General features: G+C 35.8%; 1 protein-coding gene across 5 annotated transcripts in view; it reads left to right on the top strand.

Annotated features, from left to right (window-relative positions):
• The first annotated feature begins 12,424 nt into the window (after positions 1–12,424).
• Osbpl8 (oxysterol binding protein like 8) overlaps positions 12,425–24,910 on the top strand; it is a 169,020-nt gene continuing 156,534 nt past the window's right edge. For 3 of the 5 annotated variants that reach the window (XM_047548759.1, XM_047548758.1, XM_047548755.1), the window contains exon 1: positions 12,425–12,844. The gene's annotated coding sequence lies outside the window, so the exon portion shown is untranslated. Of the gene's footprint in view, positions 12,845–12,899; positions 13,048–15,291; positions 15,348–24,910 lie in introns of those variants that run through there. The other 2 variants (XM_047548756.1, XM_047548757.1) reach the window with 2 other exon arrangements.

Below are 24,910 nucleotides of genomic sequence, written 5' to 3'. Positions count from 1 at the left end.
GCAGCCTGGATTATCATGTCATGACCTACAGGACAGTTGCCTGGAGAGTTGCCTGCAAACAGAGCCAACTTTTTTTTGTGGTGCTGGAGATTAAACCCAGGGCCTTGTGCATGCAAGGCAGGCACTCTATCAAATAAGCTATATCTCCAACCCCAGAGCCAACTTTTTGAGAAAAAGAAATTAATCTATTCAGTTAAGCAGTTGACTTATTTTTTCAACTGTAACATAACCTAGACTTTTCTGACGTATTATCTCACAGAGTTGTTTTGAGGACTCAATCATATATTGTATAAAAACTGCTTGCCTAACAATAGTAAGCACTCAAATGTTACAATACTGACTGAATCATCAACTTTAAAAAAAAATATTGCTCTACCTTTGATCATTATAATAATTCAAAAGTCAAACAGGCTGGGGTGGTGGCTTAGTGGCAGAGCACTTGCTTAGCATGTGTGAGGCACTGGATTCTATCCTTAGCACTGCATAAAAATAAATAAATAAAGGCATGCCGTCCATCTACAACTACAAAAAAAAAAAACAAAAAAAACAACTTTTAAAAAAGTTGAACAATCAAATCAGAGTACCAAGTAACTTTTATTTAAAATATTCCAAGTCTATAATCTTCTCTGTGGAATATTACCTCACATACAGTAGATATTCATGAAGAAATGAACAAATCCCTTTTTGTGTACATGTGTGTTTGTTGACCCTCTGGTATTTACTATCATTCTTTTCTGGGATCTTTTATTCTTTTATTGTTAGACTGGCAAGATTTCATTATCCATTTATTTTGCTAGACTTAATTTCTCATTAAACACTTTGGATAGAGTTGTCTACACAAATTTAGTATTTTCCTATCATTAATGGCGTAGGCAGTGGCAGCTGTTCTTGTCTTAACTCTTCTCTCAATTCAGAACCAGTAGATAGGAAGCCAGAAATAAAAATATAAAAAGAAAATCAACTTCTTACCAATAAAATTGCTTGAACATTATGAATTCAATGTGCAGCCACAACCAACCACAGGGTTTTCAATACTTCTTAAGTCCATGTGGGAGATGACTCAGAAACAAAGTTCTGTTGTTTATAGACCATCCAACCCAGTCTGTGGTATTTTGTTTTAGCAGCCCAAACATGCTAAAAAATTTTTGTGCTTTAGTTACTATTTTATTGTGTGAGAAATAGGTTTTTTTTTTCACATACTAAAATCAATTAAAATTTAAATATTATAAAAATGTAAAATATCAAGGAAAAATTACATATGCTAACATTTTCTAGTGATTTTTTCTAAATTCCTCCTCCTAATTTTTAATGGTAATAAATTTAACCTAATTTTTACTCAAAATAAATGGATCCACAAGAAAACATTCAATAATAAATCATCAACAAATATGGTGTACATACTGTGTTCAAAATACTGTGAATGATGGAATACAGAAATCTAAAAATACACATTTGCAATGTGGTATGTTAAACACTATAACAAAGATTGCCACAGGGTCAACAAAATCCAGCAAAGGAATAGACATACTCATTATCTATTAGCACAAAAAGACTGGGCAGGACGCAAATCTCACGAGTCAACTAAGCTGTTTATTCAGGAAAACGGGGTGCAGGGATGAAATGGCACCTGTGGACCCACTTTTCTGGTGGAAAATGAGCCAATGAACAAAGAAAGGGACTGGGTTTATATAGATTATTTTGAGGAGTGGCCTAGTGAACATATCCATTTCCTTGGGCACTCAGGAATTTGAACTTCTAGAGAAGTTCCTAGAAGTTCCTAGTTCTAGAGAAGCCTCCTAGAGGCTGTTTCTTTTAAGGGCGAGAAAGCTCCTCCTCCCTGCCTGCAGCAGGCACCTGGAAAACATTTATCTTGGGAGTTGAAGGCTGTCAATGCATGGATTCATTTTCACTCCCTTTTATCAGGCCTTATTATCTTGTGAATTTCTCATTCTCCATATCCATATTATCCATTTGCTACTTCTTCCTTTCAGACAGATATCCATTTGTTTTGTTTTGTTTTTTTCCCCATACTAGGGATTGAACCCAGGACTTGGTGCATGCTAGGCAAGTTCTCTGCCACTGAGCTACATTTCCAGTTAGTTCCAATTTGGTTTTGGATGACAATGTAAAAAGCTTTAAAAATGTTGTGTTTTCCTTGCAGCTAAAGATGATCATTTGGGTAGCACATTACTTTTTATGAATATAATTCTCATAAAAGCAGAAATCTGCCAGGATTTTAGAGCAAATTTTGCCATATCATGTTTCTTTTTTGTTAATCGATACTTGCTAACATACTTTGATCAACTTCATCCCTAGCACTCCTTTTGCTCTCTCCTCATCCCCTCTTGGTCCCTCTTGTTTTCAAGAGATTCGTTTTGTTCCCTTTTTTCTCTTTAGTTTCCACATATGAGAGAAAAAATACAACGCTTGACTTTCTCAGTCTGGCTTATCTGGCTTAGCATGATGCTTGCCTGTTCCATTTATTTTTCTGATAGTGATAATTTGTTCTTCTTTATGGCTGAATAAAACTAATTCTAACCCTAAACTTATGTTCGTATATGAATACATGAGCAGTGTAACTCCAGATCATGTACAACTGTAAGAATGGGACCCTAATTAGAATGTTATGCTTCATGTATGTGTATGTCAAAATACACTCTACTGTCATGTATATCTAAAAAGAACAAATAAAAAATGCTATGTCAGGGCTGGGGATGTGACTCAGTGGTAGAATGCTTGCCTGGAAAGCATGAGATCCTGGGTTTAATTCCCAGCACCGCCCCCCCCCCCAAAAAAAAATTAAAAGATACTGTGTCAAATAGTAAAAAGGATCCTATATAAAACTATACCGTATTACCTATAATCTATCCATAAATATTATCTTGAATTCTTCAGGTCTTTTCATCCAGTTTATTTGCTTCAAAGAAAGGTTTCAAATAGCCATTTTAAAATCTGTCAGAAATCATAGATAAGCTACATATGGTAGCACATGCCTAAAATCCCAGCTTCTCAGGAGGCCGAGTCAGGAGGATTGTAAGTTTGAGGTCAGCCCAAGCAATTTAGCCAACCTGAGTTGTTTTAGAAAAATAATCAATCCCAGGACTGCCCTCACCACCCTAAATCATAGATGAGATATTCTGGGTTGCTAAGTATACCTTTGAAGAAAGAAGTACAAGAATTAATAAGGAAATATATGTATTACTGTATTGTTCTTAGAGGTAAGTTTTGTTTTAGTGTGATTTATTATACTAAGAAATAAATTTGGCAAAAATGTTAACCCCATGTATTGTAAGAGCAAATCTGGCTGGAGGTTTACTTGAAGAAAACAAAACAAAACAAAACAAAACAACTCTGAAGTGACTTTCATTTTCATAGCACATGTGAGATTCTGATATTTACATATTAGGGATTGTACAGATTGTTAAATAAATCTGCTTACATAGCCTGAACTTACTATGCCTGTTTAGGCATCCTCTATAATCCTTATGCCAGTTGTTGCAAAAGCCTTGTTATCAGTGAAAGGTTGGTGGAGTATATAATCTGTACATACTTTTCTTCCACTTGAGGGTAGTGAAAATGTGCAGAACATTGCATTTTGAAAAGATGGTAATCATAATAGTTTCTATCTGTTGAGTTCTTTAGTTCCTACAATACCATGAAGTAGGGTATTGATGAGGTCACATAACTAGTAAATGACAGGACTGGGATTAGAACTGATAACTGTCTCTGACCTTTTGTGTTGGAGCTCAGCACCTCTATACTATACTACTTTAGATTACATTATAAAATATAAAATTCATATTAATGAACTTCATGATACTGGTTGAAGTGATTTTTAAATTTTTGTTGCACCTAATATTACTACTAACTCAGTCTCTGAGTTACCACTTAATCCAACAGGAACATCTATGCAGGAAATGATAGAACTTAGTTCTTGTCAAATATTAGCACTGAAGAAATAAAACATTAACAGAATTCTTTCGATTTTTTTTTCCCCTTCAAACAGCAGTCTCTGCAATCCAAGGAGAATTCTAAACTTTCACTTGACATTTTTTGGTACTTGTTATGAATTTGACAGTAGTGCATTTGGAATCTGTTTAAATCTATTTGTAGCTGAATCATGTGAAGGCCAAGGAGATCAGTACATCTGCTTCTTAGCATCTCTAGAGTGATCTGTATTTGGAGATTGCTTTATATAAATTTGAACATGTTAGCATGTTCAATCAGAGATTTATGTACCACAAGTCACGATGTCAGGCCTTTCAGTGGTTTAATAGAGGTTTGGAGCAAATACAAGGTAAGTAGTATAGGTTACTTTTGATTCAAATAGTTTATTCAAAAATTACAGGTATGATAAGAGGAAATTATTAATATATATTTATATTTGAATAGGGCAGAAAATAACATATACCAGTTATAGAGTACATTCCCATGGCTCTCATTTATAGGTAAAGAAAATGATTTTTTTCCCTAAAAAATCACTATCTTTAAGAAATGAGACATTAAAAACAAAATGTAATCATGTATCATTACCACAATTAAGACAAAATAATTTCTTAATATCAGCTAATGTCCATTCAGTATTAAAATTTTCTTGGGGCTGGTGTTGTGACTCAGTGGTAGAGCACTCACCTAGCATGTGTGATACACTGGGTTTGATTCTCAGCACCACATATAAATAAAATAAAAATAAGGTCCATCAACAACTAAAAAAAGAATATTTAAAAAAACTTTTTTCTTGATTATTCCAAGGTCTTTTTATAAGCGGTTTGCTTGAATCATAATCTAAAAGTTCCATACGTTTCATTTAATTAATAGGTCTGATAAATCCATTTTAAACTACAACAGTGTCCCCTGTACCAGCCTTTATTTGTTGAATAAAGTCCATTTTCATCCAGAATTTTTGCTACCCTTAGTTTAGATAATTTTACTCAAATGGTGTACTTTAGCAATTCCAGGAAAGGGGGTGGTGGTGACTAGGATGCAAATGATGTCCAGTCAGACTTCTGGTTGAAGGCAAAGTGAAGTCTGTGGTCATCTTTGCAAAGGAGTTGACATTCAGAGACGGAGTTTGAAATGAAGGTGTTACCAACCCCAGTCCACTTCCAGGAGGTTTTTATAGGGACTAAGGGTTAAAAGAAAGAATGGGAGTGTGGAATTGGAAGACTGGTCTTAGAAGTGTATGTGATAATACCAGGTGAAAGTAGGACTCTCACAGGCATTGACTAAAAATAACTAGGTGAGAATATGAATAGATCTTGGAAAGGAGGGATAGATGAACTAATGAATAAACTTTATTGGAATACAGGGTACATGCTTGCTTTCTCCACCTTGCTACTTCTGGGACACCTGTGTTCAGGAGGGGCAAGGAGGGGCATGCAGATGGCTGCTACCTAATAATGTTGCAAACATGATTACTACTGGCAGAGAACAGCAGAAATTACAGTTTTGAAACACTCAGTGGATAGAGTGAGGCTTCTTGCTACCTTTGCATTTATTTTAGGACAAAGGTGGAACAACATACAGATGCTTGATTTTTTTTTTTTTTTTTTTGTAAACAGATGGGCTACAACCCAGTAAAAATGGATAACTTATTAAATTGAAAGAATTAATGTACAACCTGGTTTACGCAAATTGAATTATTTGTGACCTCTCAGAAGTTCACAGTGTTGTATAAATACAGGTTGGACAAAGCTAACTGGAATAATCTAATAACAAGCTAGTAATTTAGTAGTTAACTGGAATACCAGTGACACATAAATTTGTATGTGTGTGTGTGTGTGTATGTATACACACACACACACACACAGAAAAGTCATTTGGATATTTCTAGTGATGTTATCAATTCAGTTTTATCAAAGTATTAAAGAAATATGTTTTGAATATTCTCACATATTTGTGTAGGAAAAAAGTTTTGGTTTAAAGAAAGCACAATTCCTTTGCATTATAGTTACAACTTTGGAAATATAAGGAATTATTGTGGGTACCATAATTGTGATAAACTGCTTTTTATATACTATCCTGAAGTTGAAATGAAAAACACACAACTAGGAATGTGTAGTCTATGTACTTATCCAAAAGAGATGGGTTCTTATCCTTTGTAGAATTTATTTTGAGTTTAGAATGTTCTCTGAGTTGAATTAAAACTCAGAAGTCAACCCTTATACCTAGAGCACAAATTTCTAGCTATTTCTAGAGAGGCTGTTAAAAATCACAGCATGCACCTAATTCTGAATAGGCAATGTGGGTGGAAAGAGTAGGCAGAGCTTTTCAATAAGACTAATTGTCCTTAACCTGTGAATACATAATTATATAATTTGTTATGATGAACCTTCACTTTTAGCCTTCCAGGATGGGAAGCATTAATGCTTCATAGTTTTGTGAAAATGGTATATAATTCTGCTTTTTATTATTCGAATTAATGATCTCATATATGCTAACATGATTATATAAAAATTATCTTCAGTGGTACATTATACAAATTTGAAATAAGAAAGTCATTATGAAGAAAAATGCTTAAAATGCTGCACCAGTACAATAATTTAAAAATAAAAAACCAATATTAGTGTAATTTTGCCTGTATGGATGAGAAAAGAAGAAAAAAAATCAATGGAAATGTATACTGGTTTTGCTCTTAAAGGCAAATACCAGATGGAGGTAATAGTACAACTGGTCAAACACCCTGCTGGGGTTTAACAGCAGGTATAAAATGAGAAATTGGTTAGACTTATTCCTAATGTTAGCCATATAAATAAAATTATTTTTTCTTAAAAATATTAAATAATTTTAAGATATTACTGTTTTGTACAGTCAATTGAGTTTTTAGACTTGTGCACATGTTTACCACTTCCAGTACTCTTATTCTAAATGCTCAGATCTTTCATTGGGAATTACTTTCTGTCTAGAAAGTATTTCCTTTAATGCAAATTTATTTGTTGCAAATTCTGCTTCTGCTTGCATTGAAATTTTATTTTGACCTTATTTTTAAAAGAGCTTTGCAAGAGGTGTAGAATTTTAGGTTGACAATCATTTTCTTTCAGCCAACTGAAGGTATTACTCCAGTCTTCTTGTTTCTATGGCTACTGATGAGGTCAGTTACCTAACCCAGAGGAAAATCTATATTTTCTCTATTACTTTTAAGGTTTTCTCTCTTTATTTGGCATTCTGCATCTTCATCATGACATATACAAGTTGGGTTTATTATTCTTTAACTCGTTTAGGATTTGGAGGGTTTCCTAAATCTGTGGGTTGGCATCTTTCATCAGTTCTGTAAAGTTTTAAACCATTATCTTGTCAAATATTGCCTCTGTCCCATTGTCTTTTTCTTCTAAAGCTATAATTAGATTTATTTTAAGCCTTCTCCCAATGTCTTCCATGTCACTTAAAGTCTCTTTTATATTTATTATACATATTTTTGAAAAAAGTTTTTTTTCTTTCTGTTGCATTTGGGATACCTTACCTCTATCTCCCATCTCACTAGCTTATACTTCTGCTGTCAAGCAGATTATTACACTTGTCCACTGGTTTTTAAAACGTCATTTATGTTTAATGCTTCAAATTCTGTTTTTCCTAAAATATCCTCATTCTTTATAGTTTCTAGTTCTTTGTACATATTTTTAAGCTTCTTTTAATCTTTTATTCACATTAGTTTTTTTATAGTCTGTGCCTTGTAAATCCAGTATCTGAAGTCCTCCAGAATCTGTTTCTGTTGTCTTATATTAGTAGTGTTTCTCACTAACAGTGTCCTATTCCCTTTTGTGCTTGTTATTTTTAAAATATGAGCTGGCCATTTTCCTCAGAATTTTATTTATAGTCATTCCTTAAGGCCTAAGATGAATATCGGTTCCTCCAGAGAGGACTGGTATTTGCTTTAGGCAGATGCTGAAGAGCACTATCAGTAAAAACAATCATTAGTTAAATGATTGGCTTGAGGTTTTTATTATCCAGCTCTGTGAATTCAAGTAACATTTTGTGTGAGAATTGAATTGTGGCTTCAAATTCTCAGGCATAATTTTGCTTTTCCCCTGTTGACTAGGTTTAATTTTTCTTTTTTTGGGTAGGATCTGGGAGATGAGTATGTACATTAGTAGGGTCGAGTTTATTTCTAGTATATTCTTACACCAAATGAATAGTCCTTGCAACTGCAGCAGCTTTCCATGAGTGTGTGTAACGCAGGTCATGGGTTTCTTTCTCGTAAGGCCAGGAAAACCAAAGCTCATATTAACTGGATTTAGCAACTCTTGAGGTAAGAGGTTAGCTGTGGGCTCTGCTGAACTCTCTGGATTTCTGCCTTCATTTTGGTTTTTGACTTAATAATTTCTTGCCTTATTATCATTTAATTATTTAAGACGATTTCTTAAAAATATTTTCCCCAGGATTTTTGTTTTCAGTGTGACCACTGATTAGGGTAACTCATCCACGATATTGCCAGGACAGAAGCCTATATTCTTTATATTGTATTATCCAAGTTTCCCTCAAGGGATATTTCTTTTAGACAAGTACTACTAAACAGAAATACTTAAAATCAATGTGCAAGCATTTTGTATGCAAATCTGTAGATTTTACAAATATACTTTTAAATATAAATTGAGATGGATTTTTATCAAATGACTAGTTTGTAGATGTCTATTATTTTTTAAGCAGATGTTTATTATTGTTCTGTAGTACACTTAGTCTTTGAACCTCTAATTTGTTGGTATGAGATCATACTATATATAACATGCATTCTCACTGATCTGTGATTTACAACAAATTTTTTGTTTTATTCTTGTTTTAGGTCAGTAGCTGTGTGTTAGTGCTGCTCCAGGGTGAGTCAGTTTTATATCTTCTTATTCTTTTATGTAATACTAGGGAATGAACCCAAGGGACACTTTACCCCTAAGCTACAGCCCCAGCCCTTTATATTTTTTTCTCTTGAGGCAGGGTCTCACTAAAATGTTGAGGCTGGCCTTGAACTTGTGATCCTCTTGCTTCAGCCTCCCAAGTTGCTGAGATTACAAGGGTATGTCAATATGCCTGGCTCTTATATTTTCTTATTGTGAGATCTTATCGGGAACATACTTTTCTCATGGCAGGTGGCAGAAGGTTAAGAGATATACCTGAATGGTGTATTCAGATTTAAAATTTCTTTGATTTAGTATGTGTCACATCTACTCACAAATCATCGGCTAAAGCAAATCATATGATCAACAAGAATATTACTATCTACCGTAGTCTTCAAAGTTCTGTAAATGTTATGTTTGAGGTTGTACTCAATCTCAATTTTCTCCCAGAAAATGTGAATTTTAGTCTAGAATCCTGACTAGCAATATTTGGCAACATATGTGTCTAACTTTATAGCCTACAGGGGTAAACAAAACAATTTCAAGCCATGTCTGTCTCATTTAGGTCAGGGTGAAATATATTCTGTGGGAAAGATTATCATGCCTGTCTGAGCTTAAATTGATTTGGAAAAGGAACTCATTCATAGCAATGTGTAATTAATTAGGCAGTAGCAAAAGAGATGAGTTCTCATTGGAGTTAAAAATTGGACATCTACAATAAAAAGTTTTATTTTAAAATGTTACTCTTAAAATTATTTAAAGAGCAAGAGACTTGTAGCTTATCTCTTAACAGTAAATGGAGTTACCCCACATTTTTCAGTTACAATGCAGAATCATGTATTAGTTTTGTTGATGGTGTTGTAAAAGAAATGTGAATGTTGCCAAAATCAAAATGGAGTTGCTTATGTCAAATCTAACACAAATAAATAAAGCTAGATTATGAAGGAAGGGTTTTTATGTATGATTGACTGATAACAACCATTACAAAAGCCTATGCCAGAACCAGAAGTTTGTACAGAGGCCACCATGGCCTTTTATAAAAAGTACTTTTACAAGGACATCTACCCAGTAACTGTCAGTTTAACCTCAGAATGATGCCACTCTTGTGGCCAAGAATGATTGTTTCAAAATATCTTATGTAATTCTCATTTTTGTCTCTAAAATCTTCCCCTTGCCTCGACTATTTAAATGTAGCCTTTATTATGGCATGTGTATTACCATTACAATGATCTTCTATTTCCACTATAATACTTTTCTACTCCCAAATATAATTACTCTTTGGAGAACCTTTCTGTTTTATTAGTTTGATGTTGTTAATACATTGAAAATGTTAGATGGAATGATAATACTTGGAATCAGAGAAATTAGATTTGAACGGATCTGCAAATTAGAGATTTTTCAACAGTTATATTGGTACATTATTGTGTTGCAATAATTTGTAACATATATGGAAAACATAGCTATTCCTGACAAATATCACTAGCCTTAAAGTTTAGAAGATGGTGAAATATATACTTACATTTGCTTTCCAATAATATCTTTATTTTCAGTCACTTTTATTCTAATTTTTTTTTGAGTGAAGCTGAAATGAGTTAGTCTATTAAGAACCTGCATAATCCGTGTTATACTGTAGCTGTTTCCCATGTGAATATCATCCACTGGGAAAAAAAAATTATCATTCCTTAAAAAATATATAGTCTTTTATCAGAACTTGAAATGCAAAGAGTAATTTACCTGGTCACATATCTAATTAGCTATGTCTATAATGCAGGCCTCCTTGTTTCTAGTTCAAAGCTTTTCACTCCAACAAATGACAAAAATTTTAAAAGCCAAGATAGGAATTTAAGGCTGAGGTAGGAAAGGATTAAGCAAGAAAATCTGCCTCCTTTTTCTAATCTTTAGTCTCAGTTCTCAGAGTAAAAGAAAAGCACCAGGGAAACGAGTCCATGGTATATTTTGCACGTTATCTGGGCTCTAGCAACAATCTTTTCCAAATCTTATTGACTGAAACTTACAGCAAGAAATACAGTTTAAATCTCAGCAGGAACACTCTTGCCCTTCCCTCATCTGATATGAGTTTCAGAGGCAATTCTTGCCCTTATTAGCTAGTAATGCACTCTGATCTTTTAAATTCTATTCCATTCTTGTCTCCGACATTAAAAAATAAAATAGTTTTTTTCAGTCAGTTTGAGATATACTGCTTCAGAAAATGAGACAGCTTTCAGTTTGTTGACAAACTCCAAAGTTACCAGCTTCACAAAGCCATAAACTTCCCTCAAGTTTATCAGAAGTACAAGTACAATCTATCAGATTTCAGAACAGAGAGTGATAGAATCTTTTCCTCACTGGAACATCAGTTCTTTATAATATCTCAGAGATTCTAAGGCTCATTGTTTTTCACATTAACATCTCTGAATTCAAGATGTGTCTCAAAGATCAGAGGCATGGCACAGTTTAACTGGCGGCATTTTTTTCTTTCTTGGATAACATAAAATAATGGTGAGTCTTAAAATCATGTTTTTTTTAAAAAGAACTACTATAAATTAAGGTTTGTACGGTTTATTCATTTCAAAATATGCAATTGATCAGAATGCCATCTGATTTCCTATCAGGAAAATGTAATGAGAATGGTTTTAGGAGAAAAAATCCTTAGTTCTGGACTAGAAGGGAAAAGAAGTAACAATGAGTTTAATTATCACAGAAAGCCCCCTTATTTGCCATGTTACATGGGTTTGAGTATGATATTTTTACTTTTATTAATATATTGTAACTTCCTTTTGAAGACTATAATTTTACCCTTTTCCTGTCTTCAAAAGGGTGGGAGGCAGAGAGTGTTCCTGGGGTCACGGTTAAAACGGAAGGTAAAAGGTTACGTCTGAGTCCAGGTACTTGAAAAACTAAAATCAAGAATTAGGCATTATTTTAAAAATTAAAATGAATTGCCAAATTTCTGTGTTTGTTTAAACCGCCACCAACGTCACACTGTAAAACATAATGACTGTAAAACTGGCATGAAGGATCCTGAATATGACTAAGATCAAAAATTACTTTGCCAGGCTATTTTCATCCCAGCGTGATTGAAACACACCACCGTTTCCTCTAAAATAAAAACCTCTAATAAGGAAAACAGTAAATTATATGCCACAATTAACGTGCTACTAGAAATAGGAACAAGTGGCTACTGAATGCTTTTCGAGCCAGATACTATACACCACTATACTCTCTTTTTGCCTGTTTGGATGCAACTTTCCAAGCCCACGGCCGGAGAGGCGGGGTCCTGACGGGGAAGTTCTGCTGTGCAGTATCCACGGAGTGGGAAGGGCCCCGGAGGTTCAGTTCAGGAGGCCTTGCCTCCGCCGGTCCGCAGGCGCGGGCCCATGGCGGTAGCCCGAGTCCCGAGGCCGCCCTGGGGAGTGCGGAGGCGATTTGGCGGCGACGACACTCTGGCACATCAAGGTGCTGTCAGTTGCCCCCGCGCGGTTCGCGCCCGCCCTACTGGGGAAGCAACTCTGCTGCCGCCTCCGCGCGCCGTCACGTGACGGGAAGGGGGTGTGGCCGAAGCCCGCGAGCCGGGGGCGGGGCAGGGAGGGGAGGGCGCTAGAATGTGAAGGATCGTGGCGGCTCCGGGTTCCCAGAGAGGCTGCGACGCGGCGGATGACAACATTAGGCCGCGACGCGCTTCCAGCAGGGCGGCGGTGGTAGCGGCAGCCGGAGCGGCTGTCGCGTTAGCCTTGGCCGCGATAGTAGCCGCCGCCGATAGCGGGCTGACGGAGGGAAGGAGGGGGCCCGCCCTGGCCGGTGGACCGCGGGGCCGAGTTCTCTCCCCGCTCGTGGGCCGAGCCCCCGCGGCAGCTGGACAGACAGCGCCCTCCATCCCGCCTCGCGCCGCAGTTGCCGCCGGCGACCGCGACCGAGAGAAGTTGGGGTCCGGCCGGACGTGTGTAGGGTCTCGGACCCCGGTGCTGCCCCTGCGCGGGAGGAACCGGCCCCCTGTGTGCCGCCTGTCCTGCGGCTACGCACCGGTGAGTGTCGCGCGGGTCCCGAGTCCGGGGGCCGCGGGCTCGCTCCCCTCTGGGCGACTGCGCTCCCTTATTCCCACGTTTGAGCTCGTGCCGTCGGGGACTGCTGGCCACTCCGCGTAGAGGAGTTCCTCTTTGGCTCCTTTGTCCTTTTTGGAGTGGGGGATCGGAAAAACTGGCGGGAGTCGAGTGCTTTGGGGCCCACGGTAGGTGCTTCTGCAGCCTTACAAAGCTGAGGAAGAGGAACGGGGTGGGGAGCAGTTGGAGCATTTTGATCGCCCTAGTGTCTGCTCCTCCCTAAGTTTGACGGGCGCTTGGCTAGGTCTCTTCGGAAGCCCCTGCACCCTTAAGAGCTGGCGCTTTGTCGCTCCGCACCGCTGGGGCGAGGCTCCGGTTTTCCTGTGACAGCCCCAGAGGCTGTGCCGCGCACCGCAGACCGCACCCGCCTTTGCAGAGTGACATCGTGCTGTGCTCTAAACCTCAGTTCCTGTGGCCTTCTTGTAACGTAGGAGGAAAGGCGAAGCCTTTGCAGTACTTTTAAATTTAATATTTGATTCTTAACTCTCCCAAGAGTGGAATCAGGTTCTAGGAGTTTCACGGGGAGCGTGCTTTTGGTTCATTCAGCAACCCACTCAGACCAGCTGAGGCGAAGCAACAGTATATGCATATTTTCCATTCACAAAAGTCATTTAATACTTTTCTTTATGAGAGACACCTGTGTTGCGGAACATACCCTAATTTCATTTTATCAGAATGACCGAAGTAAGTAACTTGGGTTCCTTCTTAAACATATGGGAAAACTTATCTGATGATATAAGCTTATTTGCTTTGAACAATTTAATGAAGTTTTTGCCTTTCTGCTGCTGGAAGACACATGACTTCTGAGTAGTATTAAAATACCCTGTGTGTGGTTGAGTTTTTAATTCACCTGAAACGTAGCCCCACTTAGTACCACTTTCGGTCTTTTCAAATAATTATTTTAGAAGTGTTTTTGTTTTTTCTTTTTCTTTTTTGCCACTTTTAGGGTTCCAGAGAGAGCAAGAATTATGCAGGAACTGGTGATTTGCTCATTAGTTTTTCTCCTTTCCAAAGAGTGTCATCTAAACTTGATTGTGCTAAAAGTCTGTGCTCAGTTTCTATACTTGCTAGAACCTGTTTTTCTGTGGGATTATTGAAATCATGCTAATTTTATAAAACATCTTGGAGAATGAAGAGTAAATCCATGCAAGTTAAAATGTCTTCTGTTAAAAGTAAACTAATTTCAAATATGTTACTCTTTTTTTCTTTTGATAGCAACTATGTATGGAATGACTACAATATGCCAGTTCAAAGAGAATAGATGAAACATAAGAGCTACCTTTTATGCCTTTAATTATGGAGATTAAGTTGTTGTGGTCAAATTCCATGTGAGCAGTTTGAGCCACAGTGCTCAACACAGGTGTTTAGAAATACTTTTAATTAAAAAACGGTCATGGTTCCTTTCTCTTTCATTGAATTATAATAACTACTGACTGATCTGTAGGAAGAAGCTGCTGTATTTTTTCAGTTAGTGTTACTGAGTTTTAGAAACAATGAAGTATGTATTTTTAAATTTTATTTTATTTAAAAAATTTTTTTAGTTGTAGATGGACACAATACCTTTATTTTATTTATTTATTTTTATGTGGTGCTGAGGATCGTACCCAGGGCCTCACACGAGTCAGGCAAGCTCTCTGCCACTGAACCCCAGCCTCAGCCCCTGAATATGTATTTTTTAATAACACATTTGTGGCACAAAGACATTTGGCAAAACCTTATTTAGTTCCTGGACTCGTTTTTTAAATTTAATCTTTGGGGATAACCGTTCAATTATATGTAATGAAATTATGTTTCAATTTGCTTTAAGACAAGTGATTAAATTTTTGAATTTATAAAATGTGCATTACAAAAGGGCCTTTTCTTTTTAAAGGACAAATTGCAGGATTTTAACTAGTGCTTAGTACATTTCAATTTGATTTCGTTTATAAATAATCCATCAAGAGTAGGTTATTAAGAGTTTTTTTCCCTGTGCTCTAGTAATTTTACAGTTTTCAGTGTTATACTTAAGTTTTTAATCCATTTTTCATTTATTTGGGGGTATGTTGAAAAATAAAGGTCCAATTTCTTTTCAAAAAGAAAAAAAGCAGGTTACTTGAATTGAAACATGAAGGACAAAAAATTGATACTTAGATGTAGTTTTCTATTATTATTTGGGAACACTTTTACCCTAATAGCAATACTTGAAGTATTATACTTTAATATTTATTTTATATCCAAAGTTGAATATATTTGTACTAGTCATCTGGAAAATCATGAAATTCAAAAGTAGAAGGTATAGATCTTATCTTATTCTTATGAGTATGACCTAAAAATGAGACATAAGAACCAGTTGAATAAAAATGCTTCTGAGAAGTATACTTCTTTTAATGAAGGTGGCTGAGCACAAGGAGATCAATTGAAGTGCTTGGTTGGAGCAGTTGTGACTGAGGTATGTATAGTTTCCTTGTGGTTGGGATGGCAGCAATAGATGTGTGGACTAATGTGTGCGTATTCCATGTCAGTATATGGGACCCTCCTGAGAGAATTCAGATCATCCTTCCTCCCACTTTATTCCCCACTCTTCACACACCCTCAGAATCATAAAGTCGAAAATCTCATCTGGAAGACATGATAAAAGAATTTTTTTCTTCTTGAGAAGTGTTGCCAAGCTTGCAAGGAAGAAATCCTTGTTCTGGAACATCATACTTTTATACCGTTATTTTTCCCTTTGTTAAAGTTCCAGACAATGTAAGCTTTCACATGAGAGTAAAAACCTCGACTGTTTTGTTCATCCTTTTATCTTCAAGTGTTCAATAGTTGTAGGATGAAAAAAAACTTTCTGATATATGACTGGAGAACAAAAGGAATATGTGAGAATGTAGTCTAACCTAGATATAGACAGTGAGGTAAGGTTAGCTTGGGAAGAGGGAAAAAGGTCATTTAACCTGGAGGTAATTCTTCTGTTAGCTCTTTTTTTTTTTTTTTTTTAAATTGATGTAGGCTGTGTATCTAAAGATAGCCTGGTGTAAAAGCAAATGGGAAATCTGGCCCTTTAGTCTTTTCTTTCCTACAGAATTTTTTTTTTCAAGAAATTTTCTGTTTATTTTGCCATGTATTCATTGCCATTAAGAAATAAGGAGTTTTCCAGTTATTAAGAAAAACTTTCTAGCTATTAGTATCCTCTGGTGGTTGTGATAGGAGTGAGTGTAAACCATAAATATCTCTACCTTCTGTGTTTTATTGTAGTGTTCAGTATTTTAAAGGCAGAATAATTGCCTTCTGCATCACTTATCTAAGATTTTTGCTCCAGTAGCTGTTCTTTTATAAATCTCAGAATTGCAATATACTTTGTGAACTCTTTGTATTCATGATCTGTGGAGAAGCCTGTCCTTTGGATAATATTTGGAAGGAAGTTTTATTATAAAATGACTAGGAAGAGTTTTGAGTTTTCAAATGATAAAGAAACCAGTTACACAAAGTCTTCTGTGTTCACAAAGACTGAAGAAAAAGGAAAATGGTTTTAAAGCTTGACTTTTTTGAAATAGAAAGGGGGAGCTTTTTGATTTAGGACTGTTAAAAATTGATAGGTTCAAAGGGAGAGTCTTTTGAGTCTTCTAGGAATGGTTGGTCATGATAATAATAACTACTGTGTGTTGACTCCTACCTGTATACCAGCTAGTACCCTAAAAGTACTTGACATATGCCATCATATTTAATCCTCACAAGGACCCCAAATGCCAGGCTATTTTCTTCTCCTTTCTTAAACCTGAAGCACTGAGACATTGTAGGTAGTAGAATCCACCAAAAGGTTTGAACTTGAAGTTTAACCAGACCATTGGCATTTTTAACTACCATTATTATACTTCCTTGTATAGTTCATTTGCAGTTATTCCTTATGACAAGTCTTGACCTTATAATCTTTCTAAATCTGTTTTGTCTGTGTGATTGATTAAAAATACACTAATCAATAAGATGAAATACATCCTTAGTTTTTTTCATTTCACTTTGGTTTGATGGGCATCCTTTTTTAAAAATCATAAAAATACTTGGAATAAAGCAAATATTCATTAGCTGTTTTCTCACTGGGACTACCCAGAAATAAAAGAGCATGGTGTTTTAGGCTACCTTATTAAAATTTTTTTAAAAGAGTAAGACTGATTTACAGAATTGATATGGAAGGTTTTCATGTAGTGATATTTGAGGGACACAGATCTACATAAAGGAAATCTGTCTTATTGAAATGACCATTAAAAGATCCTGGTTTTTTTTTTTTTTTTTTTTTTTTTTTTTTTTGCTGTCCAATATCTACATAATAGCAGTAGTTTTTCAGATTGTGTAGCTTCTTACAAAGCAGGTAAAGTTCAGGTCCCTGTGAAAATTATGAAATTTGTGTAGGTATGTATTGGTGGAGTGGTAGCATGTCATCTGGGAAGAGATGGTTCAAAGTAACATTGTTATTGTGCAGTAGTAACGAGGTGTGGGACTGTTGACAAGAAGGAACAGGTACGTTTTTCAAGTAGAGAGTGGGGTGAAGGATTTCTTGGAGATTAGGCTTGTTCACTATTTAATTTTTGTGTATTGTGATCATAATAACACTTAACACATGCATTCAGAATTAAAGAAAAACAGTGCTGTGCCATCTTAGTATGTAGTGTGTAATAGTTCTTAGGCTGTTTTATAAGATGTGGATGCTATATAAATATGTATTGGTAGTAATGGAAGGACTTTGTTACCACCTATTATTTTAGAAATCTAGAAAGGCATAACAGCATAGTCTTGGAGTCAGATTGTTTGAGGTCAGAACCTGTGAGCCACTTAACCATTTATCACCCTGTACCTGTCCTTATACTGTCTGGGGTGGCTGCAAGGGAAGATAGTGTATATAAACAGAGAGGGGACCAGAAATGGAACACTGTGAGTTCCATGGTTCTAATGTGGTATGAAAGAGATCTGGGAGTTTTCATATACTCCTAGTGAATGAAATGGAAGTTAGCAGTGAGAGTGAGCAAGCCTGTTTTGAGGCCTCTATTTTGGGGAGTGAGACCATGCAGGAGAAGTCGTGGGAATGGCAGATGCAGCGTATGTCCATCAAAATCTGTGCTCCCTCTTGTTCACAACTGAGTTTCATCAGTGCCTTGTGAGTGAAAATGATAGTTACTTCTGGGTTGAAGTGACAGAAATGTGGGTGTTCTTTCATCATCTTTTCTAGTCTGAGGCCAGATGTGGAGTGTGGAGTCTGGAGCTTTTACCTGGTGATAGATTGGAAGGATCTAGAATCCCCAAATTATTGCGTAGAAGAAAGCTGTGCAACAAACAGGAACACCCACAATAGACTAACTTTAATTGTGAAACTACTAAAAATTTGGGGTTTATTTGTTAAGCATTGAATATTGCCTTAACTGTAAGCCGTGGTTGAATGGAGGAGGTAGTTGAGATCCTAACAATATCCATACAAATAGGAGCTGAGGTGGTTGGGGCCAGATGAGTTTTACTGGGTGCTGTTCTAGCATACTCATTGGCATGTCATAGACTCTTTGAGGGCCCATAGCTAAACCTCAAAGACCTGTGAGGATCCAGAGGGCAGTCCATGAATATCTATCTATGTTCAGACCAGTCATGATACTCCCTGTATCCATGAGAGCTTTTTCCTATGTTCAGACACTATCATAGGAAGGCATGTTTCTCAATTTGTACTTAATATTTTAGACTGGGTAATTATTTGTTGTGAATTCTTATAGAATGTATAGTCCCATCCCTGGCCTCTACCATCTTAAAGACTGAATGAACCTGAAAGAAATCGGAAAAAAACCAAAAAACCAAAAACAAAAACGATTATCTTTAAAGAACTTTTTTCCCTTTTAGGGAAGGATAAGGTTCATGGGGGTTGTTGATGTATATACAGTAAAGGAAGCTATGCTGCTTTTATAAAACACCCTTGTTTAAATTGAATGTGGATCCATACTTACATTTCCTAACTTTAGACATTACCTGAATTTTTCATGTTTTCTCCCCCCCGCCCCTTCTAAACTCATGGCTGTACTTTTTATTGTCTTTGTAACATGCTTTTCCCTCTATTCCCAGCCATCATGTTCAAATGTTTCTAAATGATGAAATGGCTGGGTGTAGTGGTTCATGCCTGTAATCCTAGCAGCTCAGGAGGCTGAGGCAGGAGGATTGCAAGTTCACAGCCAGCCTCAGCGGCTTAGCAAGGATCTAAGCAACTTAATGAGACCCTGTCTCAAAATAGGCTGAGGATGTGGCTCAGTTGTTAAGTGCCCCTAGGTTCAATCCCTGGTACCAACAAAACAAAACGAAACAAAACAAAACAAAAACCCCCCAAAGCAACCAATATGGTGATACTATATTAGACTATGTAAATATTATTCAATGCTGGGCCAGGTAGTATGCTCAGATTATGATTCCTTGTATATAGATCTTATTAAGCAGCCCCAGGCTACCAGAAGAAAAATGTTGATAATATCAGGGCCCTGCAAATTTTATTTGAATATGACCAAAATCTCACCACTTAATTAAAAAATATTTGAATAGGACTTTCTGTTTTCCTTGGTTTTTCTAATTGCCCCTTTTCTTATACCATAAGCCTCTGTCATATAGTCCTGACTGGTCTCCCACACCCCAGTCCTTCATACCACCTATTGTACTGTGTTCTCAATTTGGAGTTGTCTGTAACCTAGCCTCAGTTTGGACTGCTACCTTTTAGTTCTCTTCTTCTCATTATATTCTTGACTTTGGTCCATTCTCTTATATATCTTCCTTTTTTTTTTCCTTTTTCTATTCCATGAAGCACATGCATAAGTAATTTCTGAAAAAGGTGTGTACAATAGGCAGACTTTTCCTATGTACAAAAATGTCTTCATTTTTATTCTTACATTTGACTGATAGTTTGGCTGGATACAATATTGTTGGTTCAAATAATTTACCTTTAGAACTCCAACTTGCTCTGAGTATCCAGGGATGTTGTTAGAAGTCATATATGTCAATCTGATTTACTATCCCTTTAAGGTGATTGGTTCTTTATTTGGTCTGTAAATTTTTAGTATCATCATCTTCTTTTTAAGTTGTAATTAGGTATACAGGTTATTTTTGTTTTGTTTTTTTCTAGACATCCAGTTGCCCTGAATTAAATTCTTTTTCCAACTCCAGTAAGATTCTCCTCTGTTATGTCCTTGGAATTGCCCTATTTTCTTGTTTGTTTTGGCTCTTCTTTAGGCAAATTTTTTTTCTCTTAGATTGACCCTTCTTGTCTTGTCTTTACTTTTATATTTCGTGATTCTTTTTGTTCTATGTTCTGGGAATTTTTTTTCTCTCTGAAGTCTTTTTGGCTGATTTTTTTGTAGAGCAATCAAGAAATTTTCTTGTTTTCTTTTTCTGCATTCTTATACAATGTTGTAATACCATCGTGAGTCTCAGAATGTGTAAAGTAGATTTTTAGAATTTGTCTCCTCATTTATCTTCCTTTCTTTCTGGTCAGTTTTCATGTTTGTTTTTCTAGCCATTTTTTTCATATTTGCTTTTCCTGATAATGCTTGGTGATTGTTGCTTCACCATTTAACAGGACTGGGTTCCTGTTCTGGGTCTCCCTTCCTCCTATGCTTTTCCTTGGACTGCTTTCTGTACTAAATTTTTCCTTTGAGTAGGAATTCTGGCTGGAGTACTTTGGGGGCAGGGCATACAGAATAGGGTCTGTCCTTTGGCAGGCCTTATTTTAGGGTAAGAGGGAGGTGAGCTAGCTGCCTGGCTGTGGGCCCTTTAAATACCAGATGAGAAGGGTTTACTCTGTGCCAGCTTTCCCACTTAGTCCCTAGACAGTCATTCACTTTCTTTAGAAAAGAGCTGACTGTCTTTTTGCCTGGGGTGTGTGTATGTGTGTGTGTGGGTAAATGTCAGTTATTTAGGTTCTGCTTGGAGATAGGGGATGGAAGATAACAGTTGTCTTTATACAATCAATCAAGTAACAATTCTTCTATTTTTAACCCTAGTATTTATTCTTATCCTCTGCTGTATCATTTACTTTGCAATCATGCTTCTTTGGGCTCTTGTTAGATACATTGATTCCCATCATTTCTGTATCACTCTTAAAAGGTATAACCAGGTTGTGGCTTTTTCTGTTTGTTAGATCTGTCACTTTCACATATTCTTTACTCTTTCAGAAATGTATTTCCTCTCTATATCTATCCCAAATTTTAATTTCTTTGATCTTATGATTTTATTTCTGTTTTTATGCATTGTTTTTATCTCTGTCTAGTTTCTGGAGTAACTGGGGGAAATTACATATTCAGTCCACCATCTTTTATTAGAAGTCCATTTCTAGTTTCTTAAATAGGAGATACAAAACCTATTGTGAATGCAGATTTATCCATAGAAGTTTTGGTCAAGATGCAGTATTAAATTATAGTGTCCTTTCATTGCTGTTTTATATATCTGTTTGTGTCTGAGACAATTGGTCCTAAAACTTAAACTTCTTTTGAATTTTTGTTTGCTTAGTTTTTCTGTTTCCTCTTTTCTTATCAGGTAACTTACACATGTCACTATGATTCTCTTGCTGTTTCTCATTTACTATTTGGAAATTGAATGAGACCTTTTAGAATTTTGTGTGAAATAGTAACTTTGCTTCAGAGATTGGCATTAGAGCTTTAAAGGATTGACCCTGGTGACATTTTGATTATCAGAACTTCTTTTTCTCAAACATATCCAGACAGTTGAGGTATTATCATTCTTTTTTCACATGTGAGGTGGAGAAGTAAATGAAAAAGAATTTTTCCCTTTTCTATACTATTTTTGTATCTGTCCCTGAATGCTATTCAATTTTTGATCATGAGACTTTGAAGTTCTTTTTTCTACAGCTATGGTTTTGACTAAGAATGTGTGTCTTATGATTAGAGATACAGTTCTCTTGTGATCAGAAGTTTTTACAATCTAGATTTTTAAAAATACTTCACTGAAGTCACAATCCTGTCAGAGGGCTTGTCATTAGAAGGCTTAAACCCCAAGATTTGGTCTGATTATATAAGGTGTTATAGAACCTACATAATAAATACTCCTTATAAACTTAAAGTAGCCTAGAAAATAAATCGTCTCTTCTGCCATATCTTTGCTTAATGTGTAGAGGAAGTCAAAGCTGTGAATATTCCCTATGCTGTGGACTGATTTCTGATGATTTATGAACTTTTTCTGTATGTTCTGTTAAACTCTTGATTTTAGAATCCAGGGATTGTATTAAATGTGGTTATATGTCTCTTGCTTTACTTTTTCATGTATTCTGATAATTTTCCATTTTAAATGTCTGTTGTCATGATTAATTTTCTTCTCTACTGACTGAATCCTTTATTGTTTCTATTATTTTTATAATTTGGTATTTTTTCAAATATAAATTTATAGTTCTTAAATATATCCACTTTTTTATGTGCCAGTGATATCTCAATAATGCTACTAAAAATGGAATCTTTAGCATTATGTAGATTATACTTTGAATATTTTCAAAGGTTTATTTAGGAAATTGTGGCTCTTTATTTTCCCAAGAATTTATGATTAGGATATCTGAATTAAACACACACACACACACACACACACACACACACACACAAACCTGTCATTACTGAGGAACTATTATTCTGTAAAAACAGAGATAATTTAAGAGGTTGATTACTTAACAGATTTAGCAGGTAAACTAGCAAGGTGTTTTTTTGTTTGGTTATTTTTGAGGGTCTTCATAATTCATGATAGTAGTAATTAGCTTCTTCAAACTCTGTCTGAAATTAATCAGTGATACATTTCGTGACTGTAAAACAAATGTGATTTTAATTAAATGCAGAAAAAATGCTGTCTAAAATCTTCACTAAGAATTTCCTCTTTGTTGAGCAGAGTGTTCTTTTAGAAATAGGCTTTTAACATAAGAGTTATTTCCATAGTTTCTCATTTTTGGTAATTATTCTTAAGTATTAAAAATTGTGTTCTCATAGATCCTTTTTGAATTGGCACACAGAAGTGTAATTAAGCACCTTGTTAACTTATATTATAAATTAAAGATGTTGAGTACTGTGGTTGTAGTAATTTATACCTAGAATTTAAAACCCAAGAACATCTAGGCCAGAATTAGGTTCTCAGATACTCATTATTCTTTCCTGCCTAAATTAGAAAGCCATTCTTAGTCTTTATTAGATATGAAGAAATTGCTTTTGGGATTGAATATCAGTAATAAAACTTCATAAGACTGTCGTGGATTAACTTTAAAGAATTATTTTTTTTTTTTGGTGGCAGGGGACAGTGCTGGGGATTGAACCCAGTCCTTTCTATCACTGAGCTTAATCCCCAGCCCTTGAGTTAACTTTAGATCTTGCATTTCAAATTTTGAACTCTCAGCTAAAGTATGAATATTAATTTTTACTTGTGGGAAACTAGATAACTCTTCTGGTTTATTATAACCAGTTGCCATACTTCATAAATGAGAAACACATTTATTTTTCTAGCACCTTAATTCAAAACAAGGTTCATATTTTCTTTAGAAATAAGATTTCAGGGAGGGGGAAATCTCATGAAAATGTAAGGGAGATCATCAGAAAAGAATAAAGGGATTATGGGGAGGGAAAGGGGAAATACTGGGGAATGATATTGGCCAAATTATATTGTTATATTATGTACGTGTATGGATATGTAACAAATCCCACCATAGTGTATGACTGTAATGCACCAATTAAACAATGGGGGAGAAAACAAAAGAAATAACCTTTCAGTGAGATGTGGTGGCTAGACCTATAATACCAGCTATTCAGGAGGCTGAGAGTAGGGTCACAAGTTCAAGACCAGCCTTAGTAATTTAGTGAGACCTTGTTTCTAAATCAATAAATAAGTAAACAAATAGGGCTGTAAGTCAGTGGCAAAGGACCCCTGGTTCACACATAGTACCAGAGGGGGAAAAAAATAATCTTCCAGGAAAATACAAAAAATTTTTGTAGAATTCAGTGAATTTTAGGTATAATTTAAAATATCTAACTTTAAAAACAAACACATACCTAATATATAGGACTAAATTATTAATATATATTTCCCAATATCATAATTGAAAACACTATCCTTATGAGGACTTGAGTTAAAAGGGGATCTCATGAAAATAGAAGGGAGACCAGAAGATGTAGACGGGTTTCAAGAGGGAGGGAGTAGGAGAGGGATGAGAAGGTACTAGGGAACAAAATCTACCAAATTATGCTATGTTCAAGTATGAATATACCACAGTGAATCGCGCATGTGCATGCTCTCTCTATATACATAATTATGCACTAATAGAAAAAAATTAAAATGATGGAAGGGAGAGCAGTAGAGTAGACCAAGCAGAGCAGGAGAGAGGAAGGGGAGATAAAAAGGGAAGGTCCCGGGGAATGTGATTGATCAAATTATGTACATGTATGAATCTGTCATAATCCTGGTATTGTATATAATTATAATGCACCAATAAAAAATTAAAAGGGCACTTGAGTTACTCTTTGAGACCTCTGTCATAGGGCTGTGGAACCTAGCATTACAAACACTAGCTGATTGAGTAAACAGATGCAATGGGAAAATAAGAAACCTGCCAGAAGTATTATCTTTCCTACTAAGTAAATGTGTGACCTTGACAAACTACTTAGTCTCTCTGGGTCTTAGGAAAATGGAGAGTTTGGAACAGATAAGTCTTTAAGATTCTTTTGAGGAATCCTCGATGATATGAGTCTAGAATTCCAATCAGTTAATATATTATGCAATATAATCCTTATAATAACTCTGAAATAGATGATATTATTATATTTTACAGATGAAATTATACCCGTTTGACTACATTTTTAAGTAACATGTTCAGTCATGTAGCTACTAAGGAGCTAAGTGAGAAGTTGAACCTTGCCCTAGTTCATTCTATAGATTTAGTATGCCATACTACTTCCCCAGTCATGTTGTTATAATTGACCACCAAATCTTAGTCTTAAAATTTATTCCATTTCTTAATATGTAGCTTATAATAAA

This window comes from Sciurus carolinensis, chromosome 4, assembly GCF_902686445.1.
Source record: "Sciurus carolinensis chromosome 4, mSciCar1.2, whole genome shotgun sequence".
NCBI lineage: Eukaryota > Metazoa > Chordata > Mammalia > Rodentia > Sciuridae > Sciurus > Sciurus carolinensis.
This window is presented reverse-complemented; position numbering and strand designations above follow the sequence as displayed.